The sequence below is a fragment of the Alligator mississippiensis genome, chromosome 3 (assembly GCF_030867095.1).
Source record: "Alligator mississippiensis isolate rAllMis1 chromosome 3, rAllMis1, whole genome shotgun sequence".
Taxonomy (NCBI): domain Eukaryota; kingdom Metazoa; phylum Chordata; order Crocodylia; family Alligatoridae; genus Alligator; species Alligator mississippiensis.
The window spans coordinates 13,051,006-13,063,295 of NC_081826.1; the positions used below are offsets into that span (position 1 = coordinate 13,051,006).

At 44.5% G+C, this 12,290-nt stretch overlaps 1 non-coding gene across 1 annotated transcript; it reads left to right on the top strand.

The window, feature by feature from the left end:
- The first annotated feature begins 1,556 nt into the window (after positions 1–1,556).
- On the top strand, positions 1,557–1,629 carry TRNAR-ACG (transfer RNA arginine (anticodon ACG)). The gene has a single exon. It is a non-coding gene; the product is annotated as a tRNA-Arg (tRNA).
- Positions 1,630–12,290: the final 10,661 nt, after the last annotated feature.

Genomic DNA, 12,290 nt, shown 5'->3' on the forward strand with positions numbered 1-12,290 from the left:
CACGTGAGCTTTACTGCAGAGTTGACTAATCAGCTCCGTAGCAAAGTGTCACCGTCCAGATGTACACCAATATTAGGGTGCAGTAAATTAATTAACTCTGCCATAAGATCGTACAGTTAGGGGCAGTGCTATGTTATAGTGGAGTAATTAACTGCAATCAAACACTTGTGTAGATGGTGACTGCTAGGTGCAAATTGTACCCCGGCAGCCCAGCCAGCAGGAGGCCAGATAAAATATTCATTGAATGACTTCAGATTAAATATTCATTCTGGTTTTTATTTCTATTTCAATCCAATTTCAAGCCCCTGGTGAGATCAGTACTACACAGTGCTAGGCACTGGACTCGAACTTGGTAAGAGACAGGCCCTGCCACAGAGAACATTGGTATAAATAAGACAGACAAAAAAAGCCAAGGAAAGTTATCATTTGTTAAATAAGAACAAAATGCAGAGACACTAGGCGTGTCTACACATTCATTAATGTGCAGTAGTTACTGTGCATTAAATTTAGCACTTGCTTAACCAAGTACTAAATCAGCATGCAGTAACTTGTGCTACTGTGCAGTAGTGCCAGTGCACGGGTTTTTAGTGATTTTTACTGCGCAGTAGCCTAATACTATTGCACAGTAGAGTATTAGCATGGTTTTTGCCCAGCGCGCTACTTCACAGTGTTATTAGGCTACTGCACAGTTAGCGTCTCATGTAGATGCGCACCCTGTCTCCCACGCTACTGCCTTATCCACAAGATAAACCTTTCTTTTTGGTTGAATTAGCACTGTGGAATTGAAGGAAGAGGTGCAGTACCTTGATTGGGGAGATTTAATTTAGTAAGAGTTTTCAAATACAGTAAGGGAGCTTATAGAGAGCATGGAGATGAGCTTTTCTCTGTGGCTGCAGGGGACAGGACTATGAGCACAGTCTCAAGATGGAGCAGAAGAAATTTAGGTTGGAGATTAGGAGGAACTTTCTGGCTGAGTGTTAGAACAGGCTACCTAAAGAAAGTGTTGAATCTCCACCCCTGGAAATTTTCAAGAGCAGGTTAGATGTACATTTGTCTGCGATGGTTTAGTCAGGGAAGATCCTACCTTGAGCAGGGGCTGGACTAGATGACCTTGTGAGGCCCTTCTAACCCCAGGGCCAGATCCAGGAGGGATGCAGTGGAGCAGCTGCATTCCCCACTTTGATTTATGCTCCACTCACACTTTAAAACCAAGTGCCAGGGAAAGGGGAGTCAAGCAGCCCTGATCCCTAAATCAACTAAGTCAAGCAGCCCTGATCCCTAAATCAATTGACTTAATGGATCTTGATAATCTACCTGATTTCTGCTAATATCTTTTGATTTAACAGTTGTTAATGACCCTCTTGCCTTTTTAATGATCTTGATGTTATACTATTCAAGCTATAGTTTCTTTTGTGGTTTTGCTGTCTGTTAGTCATTCTTGGTAATGCCTATCTTCTCATTCACAGACCCGCAAACTGTTTTTAGCTTTATCCCAAACCTTTAACTCAGGTGTGGAAATGCCTGGCTGTAACGTATTTAACTGTACTACTGTGCAGGGGCCAGTGGCGCAATGGATAACGCGTCTGACTACGGATCAGAAGATTGTAGGTTCGACTCCTGCCTGGCTCGTAGAGCTTCTTTTGTGAGCCAAGAGATCTCTTCCAGGCTGACCTTGACAGGCTCAGGAAATGGGCAGGGGAGAACCTGATGGTGTTTAACAGTGAAAAGTGCAAGGTTCTGCTCCTTCAGAGGGAACACCTGCAGCTTGTCTATAGGCTTGGCAGTGCTACGCTGGCTAGCACTATGGATGAGAGGGACTTGGGGGTCAGGACTGACCACAAGATGAACGTGAGCCTTCAATGTGATGCTGAGGCTAGTAAAGCAAGCAAAATGCTGGCTTGCATCCATAGATGCTTTTCAAGCAAATCCCAGGATGTCATTCTCCTGTTGTACTCGGCCTTGGTGAGGCCGCAGCTGGAGTACTGCGTCCAGTTTTGGGCTCCACAATTCAAAAAGGATGTGGAGAGGCTTGAGAGAGTCCAGAGGAGAGCCACGCACGTGATCAGAGGTCAGGAAAACAGACCTTACAATGAGAGGCTGAGAGCCATGGGGCTCTTTAGCCTGGAAAAGAGCAGGCTCAGGGGTGATCCGATGGCCACCTGTAAGTTTATCCGGGGTGTTCACCAGGATCTGGGGGAACGTTTGTCCACCAGAGCGCCCCAAGGGATGATGCGGTCGAATGGTTATAAACTCCAGCAAGACCATTTCAGGCTGGACACAAGGAATAACTTCTTTACTGTCCGAGCCCCCAAGGTCTGGAACAGCCTGCCACCGGAGGTGGTTCAAGCACCCACATTGAACACCTTCAAGAGAAACCTGGATGTTTTTCTTGCTGGGATCCTGTGACCCCAACTGACGTCCTGCCCCCGGGGCAGGGGGCTGGACTCAATGAGTCCAAGGTCCCTTCCAGCCCTAATGTCTGTGAAATCTATGACATTCAAGAAGGCTACATTTTGTTTTATGACTCTAAATAAGAGATATACATTTTACTATAGCTGCTACAGTACTAATGTACTAATGAAACAATTATCTTTTGACTAATTGTTGCCTAGTTTGTTGTGTTTTTTAAACGTAATGTGTGATCCAGCAAGTTAATGCATATTCTAGTAAATATATTGCATATATTTGTTTTTGCTTTGATCCTAAACTGAATGAATATAGCACTAGGCCCCTAGCATATTGGTAAAGCTTCTAGTTGCTCTTTAACTGGAGGAAAATGAGTGCTGTATTATATATGATGAACCCTCACACCATCTACACCCTGTTTACACAATCCTAGATCTGCCCATGTCCAGCCCTACTTTCGTATGATCTTATTTAGGGCTTTTACTGTGTTGAGATCCTAAGGACCAAGGCAGCCATTACTGAAAGTGTTTGCTGTGTTTTGATTTTAATCCAAAACTGCCATAAGAGAATGCTGGCAATACTTTGGAGACAGCTTTGTAGCAAAATGAATCTTGCGACAATTACAGTATAATAGATCTTTTAAGTAAAAAAAGTAGATTATACAAATTGATCTTGCTAAATACAAGCTTCATGTTCATAACGCTCCCTCAGCTAAAGCAGCTGTACTATTTAGACTGATTTTATTTCTCAACAAAAATTCCCTCTGAGATCCACTAAATCTGGACTCCTCTGGGTTCTCTGGGGTTCCTGGGCCTGCAGCCATGATATTTATGGGATTTAAAAACTTGGGGCTAAAACCTGTCTTACTGTTTTGGGAACTGATGCACAGTTGAGATTTTGTTTCTACCTGCTTGCCCCCTATGGCTCTACTATGACTACGTGGGCTCCAAGGCAAAATGGGATCACCTGGCATGTCCCCATCCAGAGGGAACATGAACCTGTATGCCCCCTTCCCAGCCAAGCACTTTAACCCCCAGGTCATGGACTAAGCATTTTCTCTGGGTCTCCTTTTGAATTTGGCCCACTAGGGATGGGGGTGGGCAAAATACAGGCTGTGGGCCAGATCTAGCCTGCCAATTGATTGGATCTGGCCCCTGCTGCCCCTGCAGTGCTCAGCATGGGGCCAAGCCCCACCTGGGGCTGCCAGCGCTACACTTCTGCCTGTGCCCTCTGGGCCCAGTTTCAGCCAACGCACACAGCGTCTGGTGGCCCCCTGGGTGCTGCTCAGCTCCCCTCGTTCCAGCAGCAGCTTCTCCTCCTGCTCCTGCTACTTCTCTGGGTGGGAAGGAAGCTTCAGCAGGGAAGAGAGGAAGCTGCATGGACTGCACTGCCCCAGCAAGCTCCGCTGCACGTGCCACCTTCCTCCCACCCCACACCCCTGGCCAGCTCCCGGGACCTAGCACCTAGCCAGCCCCCCTCCATACACACACACACATGCCTCCCTCCTGCACCCCACCCTCCCCACCAGGTACCATATGCTGTCTCTGCCCAGTGTTCCTGGGGTCTCCTTGGAGATTGGCCAGGAGCTGCGTGGGCAGGCAGCTGGCTCTGGAGGGGGGGAACTTGGGGCAGTGATATAGCATGGGGCTGGGGCCTTGGGCAGAGCTCCGATCTGCTGTCTGTACACCCCTGCCTGCAGAACCTGTGCCCATCGCAGGGGTGTGCAGACAGCGGATCATGTCTCTGCCCCGGGCCCTGGTCTTGCACTGCCACTGCCTCGTGCCCCTGCCCTGTGATCCTGGCCTTGCTCTCCTGTCCCAACCTGAACACTGCTCTCTGCCCGCCTGAGGCCACATCCCACATTAGGAGTTTTGGTGAGTTGTTGTGGGAGGGAGGTGGCGACCCAGCCCATTACAACTAATAAGAACTCCCTATATGGCCCCCAGGCTCAAAAAAAATCCCACCCCTGCACTAGGCATCCAGGAAAGAAGATATATGAGGCTGAAGAGGGAGGGGGGCTCAGTGAGATGACCACTGCTGGAGAAAGAAGGGGCTCCTAGGTTCTAGCCCTGACCCCTTCCCCTAATGGGGCAAGACTTTATTCACATATTCAGTGCAAGGTGCAGAAAGGCTTAGATGCATAAAAGATTAAATAGGATTTGCCTCTTACTCCGCTATCTCATGAGGAAGCATCAGCCTTTAGCCCATTCATTTATTTGTTACTGCTTCTCCCTCCCACACACATCCCCATTTATGAGACTTATCACAAGATATGTTTAGGGAAGGAGGAAGAAAAGGATAAGAAAGGCAATGGCCTAAGTATCTAGTTTAATGGGCTACTTTTTTTTCTATAATACATCCCAGAAACAGCATTTCAGTGCTAATTACACGTCCTGTATAAAACAGATCAAGGACTTTATTGATTATACATTATGCATCTTGGGTATTGTAACCAGAAAATTAAGAAACCTAAGACCCTTTGCCATAGGGCGAGCCTAATAAATGGATGGCTATATATCACCAGTAATTTTAAGCTATCACTTCTGTACTTTTAATGGGTTAGAGGGCATTCACATAACTTCTTGTGTGACAAAGCAGGCATAATTGCATTGTCAGTACTTAATATAAAAAACCATGGAATACCTGCAAAGGGAAGTTTATGTACCAAGTAATAGTGGGTAAAGTTTATGTCTCGGTGATGAATGCTCTATTAGACATTGCGCTCTTTCCTTGTGTAAGGATTGGAATATTATGTTGGATTTAGTTTCATATAGTCAGCGAGTTTACCAGCACTCCCTTTACCATGCTATTGTCTTGATTTACTTTTTCCTTATGCTACATATCTGGTTAAAAAATGTAAGGCACCCTCAGGTATAACCAGGCTTTTAACAGCATTCAATTTTGGTAGTACTTTTGTTGGTATCCCACATATCTAGGAAATCAATGTGACAAATTATTTATAGGTACTGTAAATTAACAAATGAATGGAGTAAGTTGTAAATAATCTTAGCTCATATATAAGTCTATGGAGGTCTATCAAGGCTAGCGAAGAGGAACTGGACATGAAAAGATCTATAGAATAAAAAGGAAAATCTATTTTTAACATGATAATGATACCAAGAGATAAGTCTCTATACAAAGAAAAAAAAAATCTGACCTCAAACTTCTGAGTAACAAAGAAGATGTGGCCTTTTATTCAGAACTTAGAAAATATGAAGAGTGAGAAAGTGTCTCTCTTCCAGAGCAGAAAGGAAGAGATGCCTTTATCTTCCTCATTGGTTTATTAAATTTTAATGTGGGGTATTTGACTCACAGTAGGTGCATCTACACATGCATCTGATCCAGGATCAGTTTACTTGTGAATAAACTACTTGAAAGTAAATGCCCCTGGGCAAGCATCTACATATGCAGGGAAGTGGGAGCAGATTTGCTGCTAATGGCAATGGGCCCCTGCCACCCCCACAAGGAGCTCAAGGCTCCCCCGGGGTGCTAGCCCAGGGGTTGGCAGGGAGCATGAGAGCAGGGTGTCTCCTAGCCAGGGCTGGAGCATTGCACCCTGCCCTTGGGGAGGCTGCCTGCTACCAGGGTGGGAACAATATTCCCCTGCCCCAGCAGCGATCAAGGGGCATGGGGCTGGATCCTCCCCCTGACCAGGACAGTTCCCAGTCCCTGCTCCACAACTGCAGGGTAGAGGCTAGGGAGGCGATTCCTCACTCAGATCCATGAGCATGGAGCTGGGTAGGGAACAGGATGGAGATCTCAGAGCGGGGGGCTTGGAGCGTAGTCCCCACCCAGGCTTTCCTCAGGGCAGGGAGCAGGCAGCTCCTGGGAGGCAGAGAGCAATCTTCCACCCCCTGGTAGCCGGCTGACTGGAAGCAGATTTGCTCCTGGTCGGGCGTCTACATAAGTGCCACTGTGCCATTACTAATCATGATGGCAAATTTGCTACTTGCATTTGCAGGTAGCAAATTTACTTGTGATTACTGAGATTTACTGCGCGCAAAGCATGTGCACATGTAGATGCACATGCTTACTGCGCAGTAAACTACTCTACTTGGCAGTAAAGCCTCTCATGTAGGTGCGCCCACTGTCACCTGTACCATTCTAGGCATGGAGGACACTTTTGCTTTTGTAGCCTAATAATGGGCTAATTGTTAATCAAAAATAGTTAAGAAAATAAGATTGGTTGTAGATTCAATAACCACCTTGCTTGTAATGGAATAGTTCTCTTGTGCTTTAGATGTAGAAGATACTTTAGACAGAGCTGTCAGTTGTTGCCCATATTACTATGCACCTCAAATCTGAAGACTTCTCAGAACATTTATTATGACCAGAGGAAAAGAACATAAAGTATGTTATATGGATTCACGCTAACCTTGAAAAATCCATTCACTGGTTATAAACTTTCAAAAAATTATTTGTGTATAGTTTAAATTAAAAAAAAAATCACTTCTCCTCTGAATTATTTAATTTGTTTAAGTGAGTCTGCCGGTAGCTAAAAAAATGCTCCAATTGTTTCAGTACAGAAGAAGAAAAATATGGGAAGAGACCATATCAACCAGTTACTATGCCACTACAATCCTATTTCATTCATTCAAGCTGATTAGTGCACATATGGTGAGACTTAATAAAATGTCCAATACTAAATTAGGCATCTAATTATTGATCTCCCCTCAAGAATCTCATCCAATTTAGTGTGTAAGAAGCTCCCAGTCAAAAAGCCCCATACAATTATATCTCCCACTGGTAGGCAGAGGAAAACCAAAAGTGGATTTTGCCTCCCCCATTCTCCCCCCTGCTGACCATTATACTGCAAACATACTTCTGAAAAATTACTCCTTTAGTGTATATACTTACTATCTGTTTGCTTGGTCCCCTTAGAAGTTGTGTATCATCAAGAAAGTAGAAACAGGGGAAGTTAGTATGGCACAGAACTGATGTAAATACAAAGAAGCCAGTGAAGCTGGGTTTGGAACTGCTTCTTATTGCTAGAATGACATAAAGAAGCCTAAACACGATAACAAATCTGTCCCATGCCCTCTTGCCCTTTGATTTTACAATAAATTCCAGGCTAGATGAAATTACTGTAAAGTAGGTACACACCAGGTTAGGAAAACTGTGCTCAAATGATTATACTGGGAGGAGTCAGTGGGCATGTCTACACAAGATGCTATGGCGCCATAGCATCCATTGGCAAAAGCCATGATGCTGTGGCTATGTCACTGTAGCAATACGCTCCCTCATTACAGCATGTTGCTTTGGTGACATAGCCACCAAAAATAACCATGCACAGCCAGCACTGTTCAGTACAGGCTGTTACTGTGTCATCTTTTAGTACTTCCAAAATAATGACACAGTAACAAAGGCACCATATAGCCACGTGTAGACACAGCCATGGAGTCTGACCCAAGAATGTGTCCTGTATCTGGTACTGTTCAGTTTCTTTACTACTGACCTGGAAAATGGAATCAAGGGTATAGTTAGAAAACCTCTGAATGGCCCCAAGCTGCCTGGGATAGCATGCACTTTGGACAACAGGATTAAGATGAAATAACATCCATGATAAATCAGTAAAAGGTGACATTCATTAAGGACAAGTGTAAAGTACAACACTTAGGAGGGAACAGTCAGATAATCAAACACAAAATGGCAATGGGCTAGGCTGTAGTTCTGCAGAAGAGGATTTGGGATTAGGGACAGCAAACTGAATACAAGTCAACAGTCCTTTTGTTTCATTTTTTGTTTTGCAGCAATATTAGCAGTCACAGGAAGAGACTCTTGCACTCTATTCAGCATCACCTGGAGTACTATATCCAGTGCTGGCTACATGCTGCACTTCAAGAAAGGCGTGGTCCAACTGGAAGAAGTCCAACAAAAATTATTAGAGGTCTAGAAAACCTCTAAAACAAGGAAAGTTTGGGAGAACTGAAAGTAGTCAGACTGGAGAAGACTTAGTATCAGTAAGTGCATCTACACATGCTAATTTACTGCTCAGTAACTGAAATTACTGCAAAATATCTACACATGCACACCCATACTGCACAGTAAATATGATGACTTATTCTGACTTGAACGTAAATTTGATATGTGCATCATGCAGGTATCAAATTTACGCCAGATTAGTTACTGCACAGTAACACATGTGCAGACGCCTTCCTACACGGTAACATTGTGTCTGTGGACTGGCTTGGGAATAACTTTACTCCTAAATCAGTTCACATGCAGTGTTAATGCACTTTAACGCCTGCACGTGTAGAAGCTGGCCTATTCCCACTTACTGTGCAGTAATTTACTGCACCCAGTGAGGATTTAATAGCAATAGGTGAGGGTTTAATAACAGTCTTCAAAGCATTCTACCAAAGAGGATGGTGATCACTTGTTCTATGTCCAGAGCAAACAGGATAACTAGTGTGCAGGCTTAAATTGGAGCAAGGGAGATTCAGATTAGATATGACGAAGAATTTTCTAACTGCAAGGATAGTTAAGCACTACAACAAGCTACCTAGAGAAGTTGTGCAATCTATTTTTGGAAGTTCAAATCCAGATTAGACAAACAATTATCTGGAATGGTTTGGACAGGAATAATTCTGCTTTGAGCTGATTATTAGATTAGATAACCTCCTACGGGCCCTTCCAGCATTATTTTTCTACAGTTCCCTATCAGTAGAAAGCTCATGGAAAGGTTAGAGTGAAAGCAGTTGTTCAATTGCAAACAGTACTGCACCAAGCATAGCATTAAAAAGGCTAACAAAAATATCCATATGACATAAATCCACAAAAAACAATACTTGTTAATTAAATGGAGAGGCTGACAGAAGATAATAGTTTTAATATACCCTTTATGTTAATCATTTTAGCACAGTGGAGGACACACCTAAAGTCAGCCACCAACTCAAGATACAGATCTTCTATATTGTGTTTCTTCCTGTAGGCTGTATCATTGCTGCACCCGTGAAATCTTAAATTAGCTGCAGCTGATCTGATTCAACTTTAATAGGAGCCAATTGTCAGGAAGTGGCCGACCAATATCTCAGGGATTATTTTACCACAAATTCTTAGCACAAAGTCTGAAGGAGTTACCCTCAATTGCCATGAAATGCTACTTTTGGGGGTTGGGATTGGGGAATGAAGATTCCTGTACAAAAAAAGTGGTGTCTAGAGCCACTTCCTGGGAAGTGGGAGATCCAGATTTACTGGTAATTCCCTCCTTAGTCTGAGGAGGTTCAAACTCACATGACCCACCTTCCAAGGCAGTGCCCTAATCACCAGGCTATGGGGCTGGGGAAGGGTGGGAGGCACTCTTCACTCCTTCTGATGAAGCTGGGTTGGGCAGCTGCTGACTAGGGGACTGTGAACTTGAGATGCCCACTTTCAGTTTTAGGCTCCTAACTTACAAGGACTTCTAGCTAGTTAACTAGGGCCAGATCCAAAAGAAAAAAAATATCAATTTCATTTTCCAGTTCTCCTTAGTAGGAGACTTTTGCCTGATTCTTACTTAATATAAATTAGGCTTCACTGTGCTCAGAGCTAGATTTATTTATATCAGCTGGGAATCTAACCTTTGTCTTCTAACCCAGTTTCTTCCCCTTGCTGCTCTGAATGGATCATGTATCGGAGAACCACACAATCCAAGAAAAGTAGGAAATCAGGGGTGGAGAAAACACATTGGATTTGGAAATTCTTCACTTCCACTTTCACATAATAACTTGCGCCCATGCAAGCTGCGAACAAGACCATCGCATGCAAATTCTCTGTTCGCGTGCACCAGTTGACAAGGACTTCAGGAACCTTGTCATGCCAATGGAGTGTATTAAAGGCTGCATCTTGTTTCTGTTCAAACAGCAAGGATCAGGTGATATTACAAAACACTCTTTTCCACAAGCAAGATGCAAGATAGGTGCGTTGCAAAGCTTGATATGAAAAGCATGCCTATCTTTACAACTGTACTTTTTGTAATGCACTTGTAAATCCCTGCTTTTTGTCTGTGCAAATGGATGTTAATTGGCATTTCCTAGGAACTGATGCAACCCAACTAAATTTTGGCTGTAGGGTGATCGTACAGGTCCAAAAGCAGCTAGCTTTATTCTGAGAGCGTTCTTCCCCGTCACCCCGCTGTTGGCAGAACTGCACGTCCTGCTTAAGAGCATGGGGCAGTTAGAAGACATTAGTACATTTGCTCTGTAATCCTACCAGTTAGCCATTGTGTTCATGAACTTTAGAATTAATGTTCAGTTTATCTGCTATGAAAGGTGCTTTGACGGGTAGGGTTGTGACATTTTTAGCAAGCTATCACAAAACCGGTTTTGCTAACCCGAACAGACAAGCAATGCCATTTTCTGCGGTTTATTTCCAGTTGGATCTTTCAGTAAATGGAAGTGATAATGGCCAGTGATACAATCTTCTGTTCGGGAGAGAGTGTAAATACGAGTTACTCTCTGTGGACCTTTTCCTCTGAAATGCCTGTGTATGCTGTAGCACCCCTTCAAAACAGCACCACTTCAATGCTCCATTTAGATAAAAATAATCATTGTTAGTATTCAGAGAGAAGCCAAACTGAAGAGCACTTGGCCACTGGGAGGGATGATAAGCTGAATGATGGGGTCAAATGAGCTGCTAAACAAAGCCACTTTCCTTCAACTGAACACAGACCCGGCAATTAAAATGCTGATCATCAGGCCCCTGTGTACAGCAAGAAATAGGCAGCAGCAGAGGTTTTTCTTTGCTCAGGCTCAGCTGGTGGGGGAGCGTGTTCACAGCAGGAGGTAATGATCACACTGCAGGATTCAAAGCAGTATAAGCAAACTGTCCCTGACCAGCCTGGGCTTTTTTGACACTGGTGTTGTGGCCTGGAGGGCTGCCTTTTGGGGTAGCTGTAAGGCTCCTAACACCCAGCATAGCTAAAGTCCAAGGCCAATGTGCAGAGGGAAAGCCAAACACTGTTTTGCAACTGAGTCAGTCTTTCACTGCTGGTGCTGAAGGTATACACAGACCTTTGCACCTGGAGGTTGTTTTCAGGATTAACAATCAGGCTGGCTTTCAGTGAGACCTCCTTCCTCCTTGTGCAAGGCAATATGTAGGGGCACAAACTGACACAAAAATAAATACGAGAGGATATTCAGTGTGTGGCAGCTTCAAGATTAACAGCTGGTGCCCATGCTCTTAGCCCATGGTGAATGAAAGCAAACCCATAGCAGGTTAGCCCTCATTGTGCAGGGTGCTAGTACGTCCTGGGATGTACTGACCTTCCACAACATCAGCTGAAGACAGTGGGCACCAAGTGTCCTGAGTACCATGCAGAGATGAAGCCAGAAGTTCCCAGGGATCTTCACACACTTAAAACTTTTTTGCATCATGTAGTCAGAGTAGGAGCCAGCCTTTATAGCAGACATGCCAGAAATTAGCCCTGTGCCGTCCCCAAGAGCCACTCCGATCACCTTCCCCTGCCTAATCTGCTGCTCAGCTTTCTGCTCCCTACCCTGTGCTCCTTGCCCAGTCCGTTGCTCTGCTTTCTACTTCTTGCCCAAACGGCTGCTGTGTTCCTTGCTCCCTCCCCAATCTGCCACTTGCCGCACAGTTTTCCTGTGCCACTTGTGGTGGCAGGCTGGCCACCCCCGATGTACTCCATATCACGTTGCACCCAATGAAGTCAATAGCACGGCTCCCTTGAACTTCCATGGCACGGAACAAGGCCTGTATCATGTTATGTCTCCTTGAAAACTAGTTAAAGATCAAACAGAACTTTCTTCTTTGCTCCTGCAGAACAGGAGGGCCTCAGGTGCAAAAGGAGAGTTGAAATGAAAAAATGCAAAAGAAATACGGAGAGAGCATCATATTCATGATCTGTCGATACAGAAGAACATTTCTTATTGCATTAAGCCGTGTGG